Source organism: Dipodomys spectabilis, unplaced genomic scaffold, assembly GCF_019054845.1.
Source record: "Dipodomys spectabilis isolate Male_0828 unplaced genomic scaffold, ASM1905484v1 ptg000008l, whole genome shotgun sequence".
NCBI classification, from domain to species: Eukaryota; Metazoa; Chordata; class Mammalia; order Rodentia; family Heteromyidae; genus Dipodomys; species Dipodomys spectabilis.
In genome coordinates, this window is record NW_024870685.1 from 3,148,811 (window position 1) to 3,166,003 (window position 17,193).

Here is a 17,193-nt window from a genome sequence, read left to right on the forward strand (position 1 = left end):
CTTGATCTGCAAATTCATTTGTCCAGCTAGGAAGAGTGAAAAGTTGGAGATGGAATCATCTCTGAGAAAAATCTCTAATAATGGAGTCGAGAAAAGGGAAGAACGAGAAACACAGTCTGAAGGGAAAAGTGTACCAAAAAATCTTACTCCCATTACAGCATGTCTCTGTGATTTAAGAATTCTAAACCTAGGAAGCTCAAGAAAATTGGAGCTAAAAAGCCTCCCTCAGACATTCTTAATATTGTCTTCTTTTAGGGAGAATGTGGGGAAAACTATGAAAATATGTGTTAAGGCTCATTTTTATTTTTGAGCTCTAATTTTAATGTTCACTTGTTAAACTAAATCCTCTATATGCCTGTCTCTGTGTAAATACTCATCAACATGAAATATAAAGTGATTTTGATAAAAAATAAAAATGACTCAGAAGAAATTATAAATACAAAACAATCTTCACAGAAGCAAACTCTCAGAGATATTTCATGACTTTGACAAGGATAAAGTGGGTGAAGTTAGTATAAATTTAGAAGTATGACAATGCACAAAAACATAACAAGATACTCATATATTTCATTATATAACCCAAAGCAGAAAGCAAATGTTGTTTAGATGATTTTTAAAATCCAGTCTCTCAGGTACTGGGAAGGTGGCTCAATGGTAGAGTGCCTGCCTTGCATGCATGAGGCCTTGGGTTTTTTTTTCGCAGCATCACATAAGCAGAAAAAGTTGGAAGTGCTGCTGTGGCTCAAGTGGTATCACTAGCCTTGAGCTGAGGGACAGCACCCAGGCCCCAGAGTTCAAGCCCCATGTCCAACAAAATAAAAATAAAAACAAAACAAAACAAAACAAAGTCTCTCACTTTTCTGGCTTCAACATTGTAATAACTCTGCTTCAGCCTAGGGCTAATATTTTAGGTGTGGACATGTATCAACACTCCTGAATCAGACTCTACTTGATCATTTTTTAAATACATATTTTGTTCTTAATTTCCCTCTTTATAAATTCACATGCACCTATAAAAAATGGTGTGGCCATCCCAATACCCTTCTCAAAGTACCTCCTAATGACAACTTACAAAAAGTTGTATTATATTACAAGAAAAACAATGCTACAAATAAAGAAAACCAATAATTAAATAATAATGATTAATAAAATAAAAAACAAAACAATTATCATTTTTTCAGTTTTTGAAGTGTACTACAAATTAGATTTTATTATTGTCATATTTCTTTACATTTAACACTGGCTAAGATTATGACGTTCAACAAGAATTTTATAGGCTATGAGTAGTGTTTAAATCACCCACTAAGATTACCATTTATAGTTCATCTCATAATTTGTATATGGCTTATATCATCATTTGTTCCTCACTAACATATAAAGTAAGGAAGGCCTACAGTTTTAACAGAAACTGTGTAGATAACATAGTCAACTCTTTATTCTGCTCCTTTACACAAAGACTTTGCAACTTCTCATTAGTAAAGTTTCAATAAACTCTGAAATGTACATACTTAGTAGTAGTTATGTGCTACCATAAATCTTAAATACTTTATAGAAAAGTATTATGACCTGCCAAACAGTCCCAGTTTTGGCATATATAAGCAAATTCCCAAAATTAAATATATTTAAAACATTAAATATTTTAACAAACCTTAACACTTGCTGCAGTGTTCATTATGACAGGTCCCTTGTATAGATTAATTGAATTCCTCCTCCTACACATCTCTTGAACAACAAATATCTGGAATTATTTTGTTTTTGACATGTCAATCTTGATTTTTTCTTAAATGTGTACTTATGTAAGAAGTACATGGTTCTAAAATTTCATGACAATTCTTTTAAACTTACGTTTTGTTGTATTGTCTAGTTTAAGAAAATCAATTACAATTTATATATAAAAAATGTTCTTTGCTCAATTCAGCATCACATACACTAACATTGGAATGATACAGAGATTAGCTGGCCCCTGTGCAAGGATGACAGGCAAATTTCTGAAGCATTCCATCGCCCAATTTGTTAGGAAATGGAAAGACTTGGAAAAAAATTATTAAGTGAAGTAAGCCAAGTCCAAAAAAACGTAGGTCCCATGGTTTCTCTAATTTTCAATAACTAATATATGTCTGGGATAAGCAGAAAATGTCAAAAGTTATGTGTATATGACCAGATAAGATTGTGTTAAGGGAAATGAACCCCAAGTTAGGGACACAAGTGGTTTTTTTTTTTCTTGCTATTTTTTCTTACATACTTATGACGTGCAGTGTGTTTTTTTTTGTTTCTTTATATGTTCCTCCCCCATGCTATAACACCTGTTTTCACTGTATTTGAAGTTGGTGTGCCGACATCTTGTTTATACTCTCCTCTAATTTTTTGAGAGGAAGGACAAAAAAAACCAAAATGCTTAACTAGGGATACAGGTTGCCCCATGTAACAATGAGATGCACAATACACTATGTTGTAAAGTGAACTTTAAAATTGAGGCCGGGAAATGGAGGGGGTTAATGGACTTGTGGAGGTGGGAGGGAAGGGATGGTAGGGGAACAATAAAGGAGGAGGTAACAATGCTTGTTAGGAAATGTACTCATTACCTTGCTCATGTAATTGTTACCCCTCTGTACAATATTTTTACAATAAAAATGTATAAAAATGTTCTGAGATGGAAGAGTTTATTTCTTTTATTTTACTCATATAATTTCGTTAGCAAAGAAATTCATGCAAAACTCCGATATGAAGGTAATTTGAATAAATATGTTTGTGAACACACGCATGTGCTTAAGCACTTGCATGTGTGTTGGCGTGCTCAGAGTTTCAAATCAGGGCTTCAAGTCTTGCAAGGCCTTTTCTCTCTAGACTGGTGTGCTACTAAATGAGCTACATCTCCATTCTTGGCCCTTTGCTAGTTCATTAAAATTTTTGAAAAATAATCTCATGAATTTCATTTGCCCTGATTGGGTTTCAACTGTTATCCACAGATCGCAGGCTCCTGAGTAGATATCCCAAGTAGTTAGGATTACAGGTCTGACAAACCAGCAAAGACTTTCAGAATAACGTTAAAAGTAGAAGAAAATTTACTTCAGAGGGGCATGTTTTAGCATCTCCAATTTTAAAGCATTTTGGAGTGATTATTTATGATTTTTTAAATTTTTGGTTACTTATAAGAAAGTAGATGATGATATTTAAAAGTTTTAGTACTTTTTAAAAAGGATACTGGAATTGTGGGACAGAAGAAATTTGCCTCTCTTTGGACCTCAATGTATAAGCTCAACTCTGAGCATGATAACCCAATGTCACCAACACAATCTGTGTTGAAGACAAATGTGACAGAAAACAATCACCATGGGCAATATGAATATTGAATTGAGAGTGTCATAGAATGGAGAGATTTTATCTACCTTTTGTGTATTGCTGAAAGACTTTTGGAAACTTTGACTCATTTCCTTCCTCACTGTGTGTGTCTTTAGGTCATGCACTTACTGCCTTTAATTACAATTCTTCCCAACACTAAAATGATAATAACATTAGCATTATAGCAAATGTTATCTTAACAATTAAGGGAATAAAACTTGTGAAATATTTAACATAAACTTCTAGGAATGAGCTTTGAGTTTAGCCAGCATTCTTTTTAAAATACTAAATAGAATGTGATAAGTAGTACAGAAACCATTACATGTAGTTAGCAACCAGAAGTAATATCTATTGATCATGCTCTGCTTCCAAGGAAGCCAGGTGGATAACTTCTCTTGCTGTAAATCAAACTGGTTATCTTATGTCTTGATAGTGTAAAAATATCAGGGACAGAATGATGAAAGAATGTTGTAGACTGAGATGAAATCCATATGAAAATGTGCAAAACGGATAAAACATAAAATTATCTGAGGAGTATATTGTGTTTTACAACATTTAAGTTACATCGCAAAGATAAAGAAGACATAGAAGAATAAATTCATTTTTTTGTTGTCCCATCATAGGTCCTTAAAAGGATTAACTCTTTCTCATTCTTATACAGGCATCATCAGATGAGAGGAACTGTATTTTTTTTTTGGTTTGCTTACTTCCATTTATTCTTCAGTTTGAAATCTGAGCTACTTGAGACTGAAAGAAACCAAGGGAAATTAGACAAACAGGCTTTGGAAAGAACAATCAATGTAAAATAAATAAACTACAGCCTTGTAACAGGTCTAACTAAATTGAGTTATATACTGTCAATTGTTAACACAAAATGATTTAAGCAATACCATGTTATTAAAAACTGAAAAATGTTAGGAGTTGCTACATTTTTTTTCTTTTATACTACCTTGAATTGATAATTGATCTAATTTAGCGAGATTAAAGATGAGATTAACAGAAACTGGATCAAAAATGGACAAAAGGTTTGAATAGACATGTTCTCAATAAAGCCCTGAAAATTGCCTGTGGGTTTACAAAGTTGTGTTTAATACAACTTCTATGCTGCCTTAATGCTTTTTGAGTAGAAGTCATTAGAGAAATATAATTCAAAATTACTATGATACAACTTCATAACTATTATAACTTATCAAAAAATTAATGGAACCAGTTATGGTGGTAAAGGCTTGTAATTCCAAGCATTTAGGAGGTTGGATTTAAGTCTAAGGCCAGTCTAGGGTAATGCAGATAGTAAAAACCTGCCCTTTATTACCTTTGAAGAAAAGGTAATAATGTTGGTGAGAGTGTGGAGAAAAGGAAATTATCTACACTATTGGTCAAAAACCAGGTTAGTATTCTTGTTGTAGAAAGTAGTATGCAAGTTTCTAAAGAAATCCAAAGTTGAGATATCATGTGACCCACCAATCATGTGATTATTTCTCTCTAGGTAACTCGAAAATAAATCTGTAGTTCATTGTTATTCACATTATTCACAAGAGCAGCCAAGATATAAGTCAATGTTCAGTGTTCAACTGCAGACTATTAAAGCAACTGTGGTACAAGCACAAATATCTTTTTCTGTTTCATCCTTAAAATAACAAGAGACTGCTCCCATTAGCCACAACTTACAATGACCTGAAAAATGTATTGGAAATGAAGAAAAATGTTGTGTTCTGATCTTTGTAAACACACACACACTCTCACATACACACACACACACACACACACACACACACACACACACACACACACCAACCTCAAATATTAAGACAGAATTTTTTTTTAAGTAAAGCAAAGTGGAACATCTGGGGCATTTAGTTCACAATGTAGAAGATACTAGATATACAGTATGAGGTATAGAGTTGAAATGTACATGAGAATACAGGGGACAACATTGGCCTTACATAGGAATGAAGCTAAATAAGTAGGAGTTGTTCTTCCTAGTAAGGGTTGCTCTTTTAGTTGTTCTTCTTTCAGTAATGGATAAGATGAACGTAATTTTTTCAATATACCTGCCTGTTTGCAGAAATGATAACAAACAATATAGCAATAATGTTGCACGCTCAACATAGAACAAACTGTCAAATTAAAATACATGAGATTATCCTTGATGTAAACTAATTATTACAAATAAGGGAAACCATGGGAACTATGTTTTTTTAAGTCTGGCTTATTTCACTTAATATGATTTTTCCCAAGACCTTCATTTCCTTACAAATGAGGTAGTATCTTTCTTTCTGATGGAAGCATAGTATGTGTGTGTATGTGTGTATGTGACTGTGTGTCTCATTTTCTTGATCCATTCATCTACTGAGGGGCATCAGGGTTGATTCCATACCTTAGCTATGATAAATATTACTGTGATAACCATAATTGTGCTGGTAGCTTTAGTGTGGCCTTGTTTGTGGCCATCTGGTTAAATGCCCAGAAGTAGGATTACTGGGTCATAGGGAGCATTATTGTGTACATCAATTATAATCTTAGTAGATGAGTAGAACAGCTCAATAGCTATGTACATATGACCGTATAAGGTGATTCTAAGTGAAATGAACTCCAAGACATGTTCTTTGTTGTTGTTGTTCTTAATGTACTACATGATTTATTTTTTTCCTTTTTTGTGTTTTCCCACCTATGGTTTATCCCCTGTAGTCACTGTATTTGATTTTGGTACCATGTGTATTGTAAATATGTTGATCCGAACTGGGGAACGGGAAGGAAAAAAAAAATAGTGAGACAAAGGACAAAGGGGGAAACTATGCAACAGTGTTACTCACAAAACAATAGCTTGGAAACGATCTTGGGAGGTGCGTTGGTAGGGAAGAGGGAGAAAAATGGGTGAAGGGGTAACAAGATAGAAAATAAATTAATTCATGACCTTAATTATGTAACTATAACCCCTCTGTACATTACCTTGACAATAAAATTAAAAAAATATGTATATGAGAGCAGCAATACAGTCGGTGGGACTAGGGGAAATGCTGTACTATACAAAGAAAAGTATAACAGCTGTGGAGAGCAGCAACATGACATTAATGTAGGAAGTAATAAACTAGCGTACAGATTTTCAGCCTCATGTCAGTCACTAAAAAGGGAAAACAAAATGCATAATCAGCAAACCAATACAGATAAAATAGAAAAATAAACAATTTAGGTGAAGAGATGACTTGTATCAAGAATAACAAATGACACAATTAGAAAACAATAACAAGATGGTAAGTTTAATAAACATTACCCATAATTCTATTAAATGTTGTTTACATCACAATTTGTTAGAACTATAATTCAAATCACAGTTTAATAGTATATCATTTTAGTAATAGTTTACTTATTATTGATTACTTCATATTGAATGTTTAATATATAATTTTACTTTCTGCAGATATAGAAAAGAAAAAAATGAAACTAATTTTAATAAATTAATGTAATAATTCAAAGTGTATCCTACACTTAGCACTCATCTTAACATGAAAAAATAAATTATTGCACCTCACTCTTGGTATTAGGTGGAAGGGTTCAGCATTGTAGTAAAATTCACACCACACAATACAGGAGGGTATGACTCCTCTAATCTAGCTTCAATTGTGGAAATTTGAATTTTACATGCATGTTTAATTCCTGTCTAGGTGACATCTAAAACATATACAATCATATACATGAGGAGTATTTCAGATGATACTTAAAAGTCACATTCATTAATTAAATTTTTATTATTTTGTACTAAATAAATATTTAAAGAGAGACTGAATTTCTGAGTAGATGATGGTGTATGTGTGCCAGATTATTCATATTGAGGCTTATTTTATATTTCTGACATTGTTTCTACAGTCGGATTTAAATTTCCATAAGGGGTTAAGTGCATTATATTGGATATATGAAAGTAAACTGAATGTTTATTCCATTAATCTTTTGCCACTTGTCTAATCCCAATATAATTTATCCATGTGTTTGATGTAATGAAAATAACAACAGATAAAAGCAAGATAAATCACTCTGTAGTAGACAAGTATTTTCACATTTATTTTCATAGTTGGTCCTCTTTTACACTACAGAATATTCTTGGGAAAATGTGCTCCAGGCTGGCCACAACTGCAGAATATTATGGTTTGATGAATCATAAGAGAAAGAAGGAAGGGGACCTTTCTTCCAAAAGTCGGCTCCATGGGATGTGATCTGTTTCATGGTGCTGAATTGGAAATGAACATTTTTCACAGTCAACCTTGAAAACCCATCTTGATAGACCATTTCTATAAGTGGTTACAGAGGATTATTGATGGCTTTGCAAGGATGCCAGATTGACTCATTTTGAGACAATTAACAGGAATTTAGTTAGCTGTTTCTTTGTATCTTCAGGAGAAAAACTCATTGACTCTAGGTCAGGGGATTATTGGGACCCAGAGAAGCTACTACCTTGAATAGTAATCCTAGACCTCTAAAACAAACAAACAAACAAAAAAAACCACACAAAACCAACCAACAAACAAAAACTCCAGTAAGCACAGCCAGTCAGGTCTGCTATCACAGACTACATGAAGTCAGGCAAAAAACAGAAGCTGAAAGTCATTTAGCTGATCAATAACTTATTTTTTATGAGGCAGACTCAAATGAGACTCCAGAGAGTCAGAAAGACTGAACAGAGAGACTAAAATTGATCACACAAAGATTAGAAAGTAAAATTCCTTGTAGAACAAATAAATCATAGAAAGCCTATGCATGTAAGAACAAGGCAGAAAACCAAATTCCAGAAATGCACATTTTCTTAGAGGTCAGCTTAATGAATTATCAATGGAAATCTTTGAATTCATAAATATTTGACCACATGTGGGAGAAGGCTGAAGAGAATGAAAATGTCATTAGTCACATTAGGAAGTAATCAAGCAAAGATTTGTTATAAAAAGAGAAAACAATTATTCCAAAAGTGGGTCTCATTAGTTTTGATGTAACAGTTCTTGATTTACGTGCTAGCAATTGCCATACAACTGTTCAGTCCCACAGCTGAGTTGATACTGGCTGCAGTATTCCTGCATGAAGGAAAAGAGAAAATTTACAAATGTCTGATGAAATGAGTTGAAGGTGAAGTGTTCTAATAGTGATATATGAGGTGTAGACACAAGTGAAGAGGTGGATTTTCTTTTCTAAAAATCCTCCATTTTTAGCCTGGTGCCAGTGACTCACAGCTGTAATCCTAGCTAATCATGAAGCTGAGATCTGAGGACTGCAGTTCAAAGACAGCCTGGGCAAGAAAGTCCTTGAGACACTTATCTCCATTTAACCACCCAAAAACCAGAAGTGACACTGTGGCTCAAGAGATAAAGTACCCCACCTTGAGTTGAAGAGCTCAGGAACAGTGCCCATGCCAAGACTTCAAGCCCCTTGAACAACAACAACAACAAAATCTCCCTTTTCTTGGACTGCCTACATCTTTTCCTAATATTCAACAAAGAAGCCATTTTGTCACCCACTACCTTTAAGTCCTATGCTAGCTATTGCAAATAGAGTGATTTGGTATCTTATGTCAAAGGGTTCATTTTTGTGGAAGCAAATGCCAGCAGTGGTAACTTTTTTTCCAGTCCTTGAACTCTGGACCTGGGCACTGAACATGGTTATACTTGTAGCTTTCATGTGAGCTTGTTTGTTAATTTTTGGATTACTGCCCATGTGGGGAATTACTGGGTCTTAAAGAGATGTATATTTACTCTTTTCAGGAAACTCCGTACTGCATTCCACAGTGTTTGAACAATTTAATTTCCAACCAACAGTGTGATAGAGTACCCAACTGGCTGCATCCATGCCAGCATTTGCTATTGTTAGCTTTCTTCATAATGAACGTTCTAACTGGGAAGAGGTAGAATCTGTCTTGTTTACTTGTAGATACCAAAATTGAATGAATCCATGAAACCTACATTATTTTGTCTGCATTCCTTTCTCTTTTCTCTTAGTAGAATTTTCCCAAGCCTTTCATTTTTCTTAAGACTGGTGAAAAGTTATCCTTTCTAATGGGTGAATAGAATTCTATTGTGTATGTGTGTGTGTGTGTGCGTGTGTGTGTAAGATGACTATAAGCCCATGAGTTCATTTCCAAGCCTTCTGTTTCATCTGTAATTTTGTAATTCCATATTAAATTTGAATTGCTTTCTCGAATGCATTGAAGAATATTGTTGGGATTTTGATAAGTATTGCATTGTTAGTAGTTTGGGGACAGTATTGCAGTTTTCACTATATTAATTCTTACAACCAGGAGCATTGAAAGACTTTCCATTTCCTTGAATCTCCTTCACTTTCCCTTTTTATATTTTTAAAGTTTTCACAGTAGCGGTCCTTCACATTTTTAGTTAAATTCATTAATTCTCAGTTTTGTTGTTGGTCTTTTGTTTAGATTTGTTTTTATTTTGAAGCTAATACATATGAGGTTTTTTTTGGGTTTCAGCCGGGTTCATCCCACTGTTGGTAACAGAAAAACTACTGATTTTTGTGGGCTATATACCTTGCTACATTGCCGAAGTTTAACATCACTTTTACTATCTTAAGGCAGGAAGCTATAGGGTCATTTCATCTGTAAAAAGGGATAGGTTTACTTCTTCCCTATTTGATTCCTCTTTATGTTTTTCTCTTCCCTATTGCTTTTGCTAGATAGTCCACAACCATACTGAAGAGTAGTAGAGAGAGTGGACATCCTTGTCTCATTCCTGATTTTAATGTCTCCATACTTTCACTGTTACGTAATTGCTAATTATCATTATCATATACATATTCAGTAGTATATTGAGGAACGTTCCATGCATTCCTAGCTTCTCATAACTTTTTAATCATAAAGGGGTATTGCAGGTTGTTAAAAAGCTATTTCTATATCCAAATAGAAAATGATGTGTTTCTTGTCCTGGCTTGCGCTGATGGTTTGTATTGTGTTTACTGACAAGAATATTGAATCCAATTGTATCATATGCTCAATCCTATTTGATCGTACGATGTGATTTTTTTGTTAGTGGCAGAAATTGGTTGGTGAGAATTTTTTAAGAAGTTCTGTATCAATGCTGATCAAAGAACTGGGTTCATAGTTCTCTTTCTTTGGTGAGTCCCTATGTGATTTGGGAAAGAGTCTAATTCTAGCCTCATAGAATGTTTTGATAATTCCATTTCTCTTCCTATTCTATTGAAGAGTTAGTTCTAACTACTGTAAGTTCTTTGCAGGCCTTAATTTCATGGTAAATTCATTGAGTCCTAGATTTTTCTGGAATGGAAAGTGGTTTATTGACATTTCATTTTCATTACTTCTTATGTGTTACCTCTTGGTTCAGATCAAGTATAGGAAAGCATGAATTTCTCCAGGATTCTCCAGGTGATTGGCATACGGTTTTCAAAGTACTCTCTTGTAAACTTCTTAATTTTTTCTTATTTATGTTGTGATGTCTCATTTTTGTCCGTAATTTTCTCTATTTGGGTGAGTTCTCTTTTTTTGGGGGGGGGGGATTTTATATCATGAAGGTGATATACTGAAGGGTGGGCTACAGTTACATATGTAATGAGTAAATTTTTTGTGTGTGGGGGGGGGATCCGGTCGTGGGGCCTGAACTCTGGGCCTGGGCGCTGTCCCTCAGCTCTTCAGCTCAAGGCTAGTGCTCTACCACTTGAGCCACAGCGCCACTTCTGGTTTTTTCTTTTTGCCAATGTGGTGCTGAGGAATCGAACCCAGGGCCACAGGCATGCAAGGCAAGTGCTCTACCACTGAGCTACCTTCCCACCCACATGAGTACATTTTTTAACAGTATTACCCCTTCCTCATTTTGTTCTCCTTCCCCCAACCCTGACATCCTACTCCCCCAAAGTTGTGAAGTTCATTTCTAACATATCGTCTATATATCACTGCTGCTTTGGTTAATCTTTGTCCCACCATTTCTGTGATTTCCCTTCCCTTCCCCAAATCAGATTAATTTATCTATAAGACAAAGGGTACAGAAATAAAAAAAAAAAAAAACAGTGACTACAAGGAATAAACCAAAGGGTAAAAACTAAATAGAAATAACTAAAAATTGTTCACTATACAATCGTCTTGTATCCATGTCTTGGAGCACATTTCAATACGCATCATTTTATATGGTGATATGCATATTGCTATTGAGCTATTGTGAATATCCTAGACATATTCTATTTTTTCCAAATGAGTGAAAACCTGTAGACTCTGATTCTTTGGGTCTCGCTTGTTTGACTTATTTTGTTTTCCAAGTGATTCCATTTCCTTACTAATGGGGCAATGTCATTCATTCTGACGGAAGCAAAGAGTTTTGTGAATATATTCGACATTTTCTTGATCCATCATTGCTGGGTCATATAGGAGCTCTATTGAGGAACCTCTATACTTCATTACAGAGTATTTGAACAAGTTTACATTTCTACCAGTAGTGTAGTAATGTTCCTTTTTGGCCACATCCCCACCAGCCCAGCATCTCTTATTATTAGTTTTCTTCATAATGGTCATTTTAACTGGGGTGAGGGTGGAATCTAAATGTTGCTTTGATTTGCATTGCTTTTATGGCCAGAAATGTTGAGTATTTCTTTATTTGTCTTTAGGCCATCCATATTTCTTCTTCAGAGAGGTCTCCCTTTACATCTGTAGCCCACTTATTAAGAGGGTTGTTATTTCTTGGAGGATATGTTTTTTGGGTGACATTAACTTTTTGGGCTCTAAATATATTTGAGATATGAGGCCATTGCGCGTTGCAGAGCAACTAAAGATCTTCTCCCAATCTGTGTGCTTTTTATCTATTTATCTACGTAAGTTCTCATCTTAGTCAGATTTAGTAAGGGTCTGTCAAGTCTATTAATTTATTTAAAAAACCAACTCTGATTTAGTGATTCTTTCTATGTTTTATTTTGTCTTTATTTAGTTATTTCTGATTTAAACTTTTTATTTGTTTCTGTCTATTGCCTTGGGTTAGGGATTCTTCCTGTTTTCAAGGAGCTTGAGCTACATAATTAAAATATTCATTTGAGATTTCCCCAATTACTTGCTGTAGGCACACAGAGCTATAAATTTTCGTGTAAGTACTGCAAATATCAGAGTAGCTGGTATTTTGTGTGTTCCTTTTTGTTAAATTCTAGAAACTTTCAGATTTCCATTCTAATCCCTTCAGTGTTGCACTGGTCATTCAGTAACTTTTTGTTCAGTCTTCATGGGTTTGAGGTTTTTTTTTTTTGGCTTTAGCTGTTTAATACTAAGTTTGTTCTGTTATGGTCTGACAAGAAATGGGAATTCATTTAATTTTTCTTTCAATTTGGACAGAATTTCTATTTGACATAAGATATTTTCTATTTTGAAGAATCTTCCATGAGCTGCTGCAAAGAATGTATAGTCTGACATTGAATGTATATCATGTAGATGTCTGTAAGGGATAGATGGTCAATGTAGTTATTTATGTCTGCAGTTTCTTGGTTGAGATTTTCCTGCATAACCAATCCATGGAAGGGAATGATGTGTTGAGATGTCTTTTTAGGTTAAATAGTATTTGATTGATGAAGTGGGATGCTGCAGTATTCAGGGCATTAATATTTAGACTTGTTATATCCTCCTAATGGAGAGTTGCTTTTATCAATATATAAATGTCTCTTCCTACTAATTTTAATTTTAATTCTATTTCATCTTATGTTAGTAATTCTGCTGTGGCCTGTTTATGGTCTCCATTTGATTGAAAATTTTCCTTCCAGCTTTTTAGTTTGAGTATGTGTTTGTTTCTGTCAATAAAATGAGTCTCTTTTAGATACTATATCGATGCGTCTTGTTTTTTGATACTAGTATCTAATCTATGTCTTCTATTTGGAAATTTAAGTCCATTGATATTGAGAGTTAAGACTGAGAAATATCTGATAAATCCTGCTATGTTATACATCTGTTGTTAGGAGCTGTGCCTCATCTACTCTTAATATATTTACCTTGTTCTCTAGTAGGGAGCATTTTATATAACCAGTTCCTCTTCTTCTTGACATTCTCTATGTAGGATATATTTGATTAACTTCTATCCTGAAAAATTGGTGGACAAACATTGTTTCAAGTTTTCTTTTTCATGAAATATGTTTATATATCCTTTAAATGTAAAGGAGAGTTTGGCTTGGGACCATACTCACGGTTGGTAGTTGTTTACCTTTAATGTTTGTCATATATAATGCCAGCCTCTCTTTTTACCATATCAGCTAAGAAATCTGTATTTATTCTGACTGTATATCCTATATAAATGATGAATCTTTTTTCTATGGCAGCTTTAAGAATCCTTTCCTTGATCATTAATGATCCTCTAATGGATTATGATGTGGTGGTGGATTGTTCAGTTCTAGAATTCTCTTTGGTTTCTATAGCCTTCTCTTCTCTGAATGAGCCTATCTTGCTGGATGTTTTGCATGTTCTCTGCTAGAATTTTGTAATATGCTTCCCATCCATTTATTTTCTTGCTCTTCTCCTTCTTGATACCTATTTCCCTGAAATTTGATCTTCTAACTGAGTTTTGAAGTTCTGGAAAGATCATTTCTTATTTCTTGGAGTTTTTCTAAATGATTATCTCCTCTTTCCTATTAGGCCTATTCTGTCTTTGACCCTGAGATTATCTTCTATGTCATCCATTTACTGTGGAGACATTCTACTTTGTTTTTGATTTCCCTGTCTTCTAATTGGTCATTTTTAGGGGTTCTATCCTATTAATGCTTTGTTTTAGGTCTTGCATGGACTTTCTGTACATTTTTATCTTTGGGTGGGGGAGTTGCAAGGGTTGTTTTCTTAGCTCTGTCTTCTCTCATATCTTTTAACTAGGCATCCATTTTATTCTTGGACTCCTTTGTATTTTCAGAATTTATTTATCTTTCTGTTTGTAGTCTCCGTGAATTATTTTTCTAATGATTGGTTGGTCTCATCTTGTTCACAAATTTTCTTGTAGAGGTTTTCTATCATTCCATTATTCACATTTTTCAGCCATATATGTAATGTATTTTGGTAACTATCTTCTAGATCCTTGATTGTCTGTTCTAATGCCTGGTTATTTACTGTGTGAATTATACTACTTTGACATCACTTTTCTTGTATTTTTCTGATTTGTTCTGTCCATTTGGAGGTTTTCTTTTTGGGGGATCTATGATCTTAATAGGTAAATCTCTATGTTCTTGGTTGATTTGCAAGTGTTGGTTCAGTCTTCTGTTGTGATTTGCTTTTCTGGAATTAGGTTTTTGTTTCGACCATTAAGTGTAGGGGTAGAAACCAGTTGTGATGAGATGTTGTGATGATCAAACTTGTGGTTCCAGTGACAGTTCGGACTGTCCAGTGGTATGGTGGATTGTCTCTCTGAATGGATTTGGCTTTCTCTCATGTACATTTCTGTTCCTGCTTTTTTCCATGTTACCTTTTTATTTTCACACTGCAAATGAGTTTTTGAAAATGTTAGCCAAAACAGTCATAGCAGTCACCTGCCTGGCTGGACACCTTTTCATAGATTTCTGTTTCCTTGTGAAAACAGTATAAAATCTTCTTTTGAATTGTATATTATAGCTGACTTGGTGTGACCCTCTAGAAGAGGAGTACCTGCTAGGATACTAAATCTCTATTTTATCAGAGAGAGCTAGAGTAAACTTCTGTTGATCTTCTGCCATTGTTTTTCTATTCCTCAGATTTATTTTTTACATTGTGGACTTTTTCACATAATTTAGGGTTTCTGATTTTTGTATCAGGTTATTTTTGTTTTTCTCTTTGTATTACTTTGAGATAGTGATTTCAGGCTTGTATTAAGAGACAGTAAATTATGAAATGTATGTTAATATATTGAAGGAAAGAGAGCGAATATTTTAACATATTTGCTATACAAGTAAATTAATATTAACCAAAGCTAATTCAAATATTTACTGATGTACATTTCTGAGGATTAGTATAGTACTCTTTGATATATTGGAGGAAAAGACTTTAGACTCATTGCAACTGAACACTTACTAAACTAAACTTTCTTCTTCAGAAAAACAAAAGCTCCATTTCTTTCATATTAGCATTATAAAATCATAATAGCTGCATGTTGAATTGTTTTCCTCTGCTATTTTCTATTCCATTCTTCATCCATTAGGTATCTAGGGCTTTGAATGACCAAATCTTTAATACCTATATTGTTTATATTGTGATGTAAATCTCAGTAATATAAATATGAATTTATCTTTGAGTCTCATCTTGAGCTATATTCATACGAAAATTATGCAAGAAACCTGACTTTTTTACTCTTTTCTATGGTTTAATCAATAAATCCATTCTCCTTAGAAATAAGTTCTCATCTTTTATATTGCTCCAGTAAACATCATGTATTTGTAGTACTTTTACTGAAGTACACATAAAGATTGGAATAGGAAGATACCTTCCCCATTATCACTTTAAATTAAATGCTTGGGGACTATTTTATTTGTAAAAAATTAAAAAGTGTAATGCACATGTTTTCAATAAATTTCAGTAAAATGTATTTTATTGAAAAATATATTTCTTAGAGATATTTTTGCTGCATAATGGACCCATTGCTACAATGAGATGTACGAGATGTTATGTCCAAAAACGAACTTTCCAACTTTGGCTGGGGATGGGGGGTGGAGATGGGAAGGGATGGGAAGGGGAAACAAAGGAGGCAAAAATTCTTGATAAGAAATGAACTCATTAAATTGCCCATGTAATTGTAACCCCTCTGTACGGTATTTTCACAATTAAAATAATAATGATAAAAATATTTAGTTTCAAAATGCAAGTAAAATTTAGACCTTCACGCTGAGCAAGAGATAAGATAAATGTGAAATAGAGGCTTGCTATTAACATTATAATTCAGTCATATGTAGGCGTAGGATTAGTAAAGGTGTTGCAGTTAGAGTTGTTCTTAGGATGAGAAAAAGATGTAAGATATAGTGTAAAACTGCAACAAATTTAAGAAGAATGAATGACATCAAAGTAAGAATGAATGAAAACCAGTGTTGGTGTTACTTTAAAAATTCAGATATAATTTGGTTTAAAGTGTGAGTTACTGTTTTAGTTCTTGTTAGGATTAAAGAAAGATAAGCTTTAGGGTAAAATTTAGTTTTCCTCTAAGAAGTAGAAGTAAAAAAATGTGTGATTAAATAAAATAGAGACAATTTTCCTTACATTAACCATTTGGTGTTAATTCAGATTGTGATTAGGATTAGGTTTCATGTTAAAGGGGGATGAGGATAGAGTAAATAAATAGATTAAACTGGTGGCTTACACCTATTATCCTCAGGAAGCTGATTTCTAAGGAAAAATCCAGCCTGGGCAGGAAAGTCTGTGAGAATTTTATCTCCAATTATTCACCAGAAAACCAGAAAGTAGTTATGTGGCTCAAGTGGTAAAGTGCATACCTTGAGCGAAAGAACTGTGGGATCATGCCCATGCCTAGAACTCAGGGATTATGCCTAGGCCCAGAGATCAGGCCCCACGAACAACAAAAAGAAAAAAAAAAGGAATGAGATAAATGTTAAGTAAATCTGACCTTATTTTAGGTTCTAGGACTTCAGGAAATTCTGGGATAATGGAAATACAATGTATTTCATTAGATCAGGATTTGAGGAAATCGGTATGATGATTCCTCTTATGGAACAAGATAGATTCAGGATAAGAGTGAGAAAATCTATAAGGTTTTGGAAAAGCTGCAACTTATTTCAAGAATTCCAAGGTGAATTTCAGTTAGAATAACACAAAATGAGCATTTTTCATAAAATTTAGAATTGGGATGGCATTAGTGTCAAGGTTATGGTTAGGATTCCACCCATGGTTAGGATTAGAGTGAAGGATAAAAAAATGAGGCTCAAATT

The 17,193-nt window shown here is 33.9% G+C and overlaps 1 non-coding gene across 1 annotated transcript; it reads left to right on the forward strand.

Moving 5' to 3' along the window:
- The first annotated feature begins 1,905 nt into the window (after positions 1 to 1,905).
- On the forward strand, positions 1,906 to 2,014 carry LOC122124897. Its single transcript, XR_006150683.1, has one exon. It is a non-coding gene; the product is annotated as a U6 spliceosomal RNA (small nuclear RNA).
- The last annotated feature ends 15,179 nt before the right edge of the window (positions 2,015 to 17,193 follow it).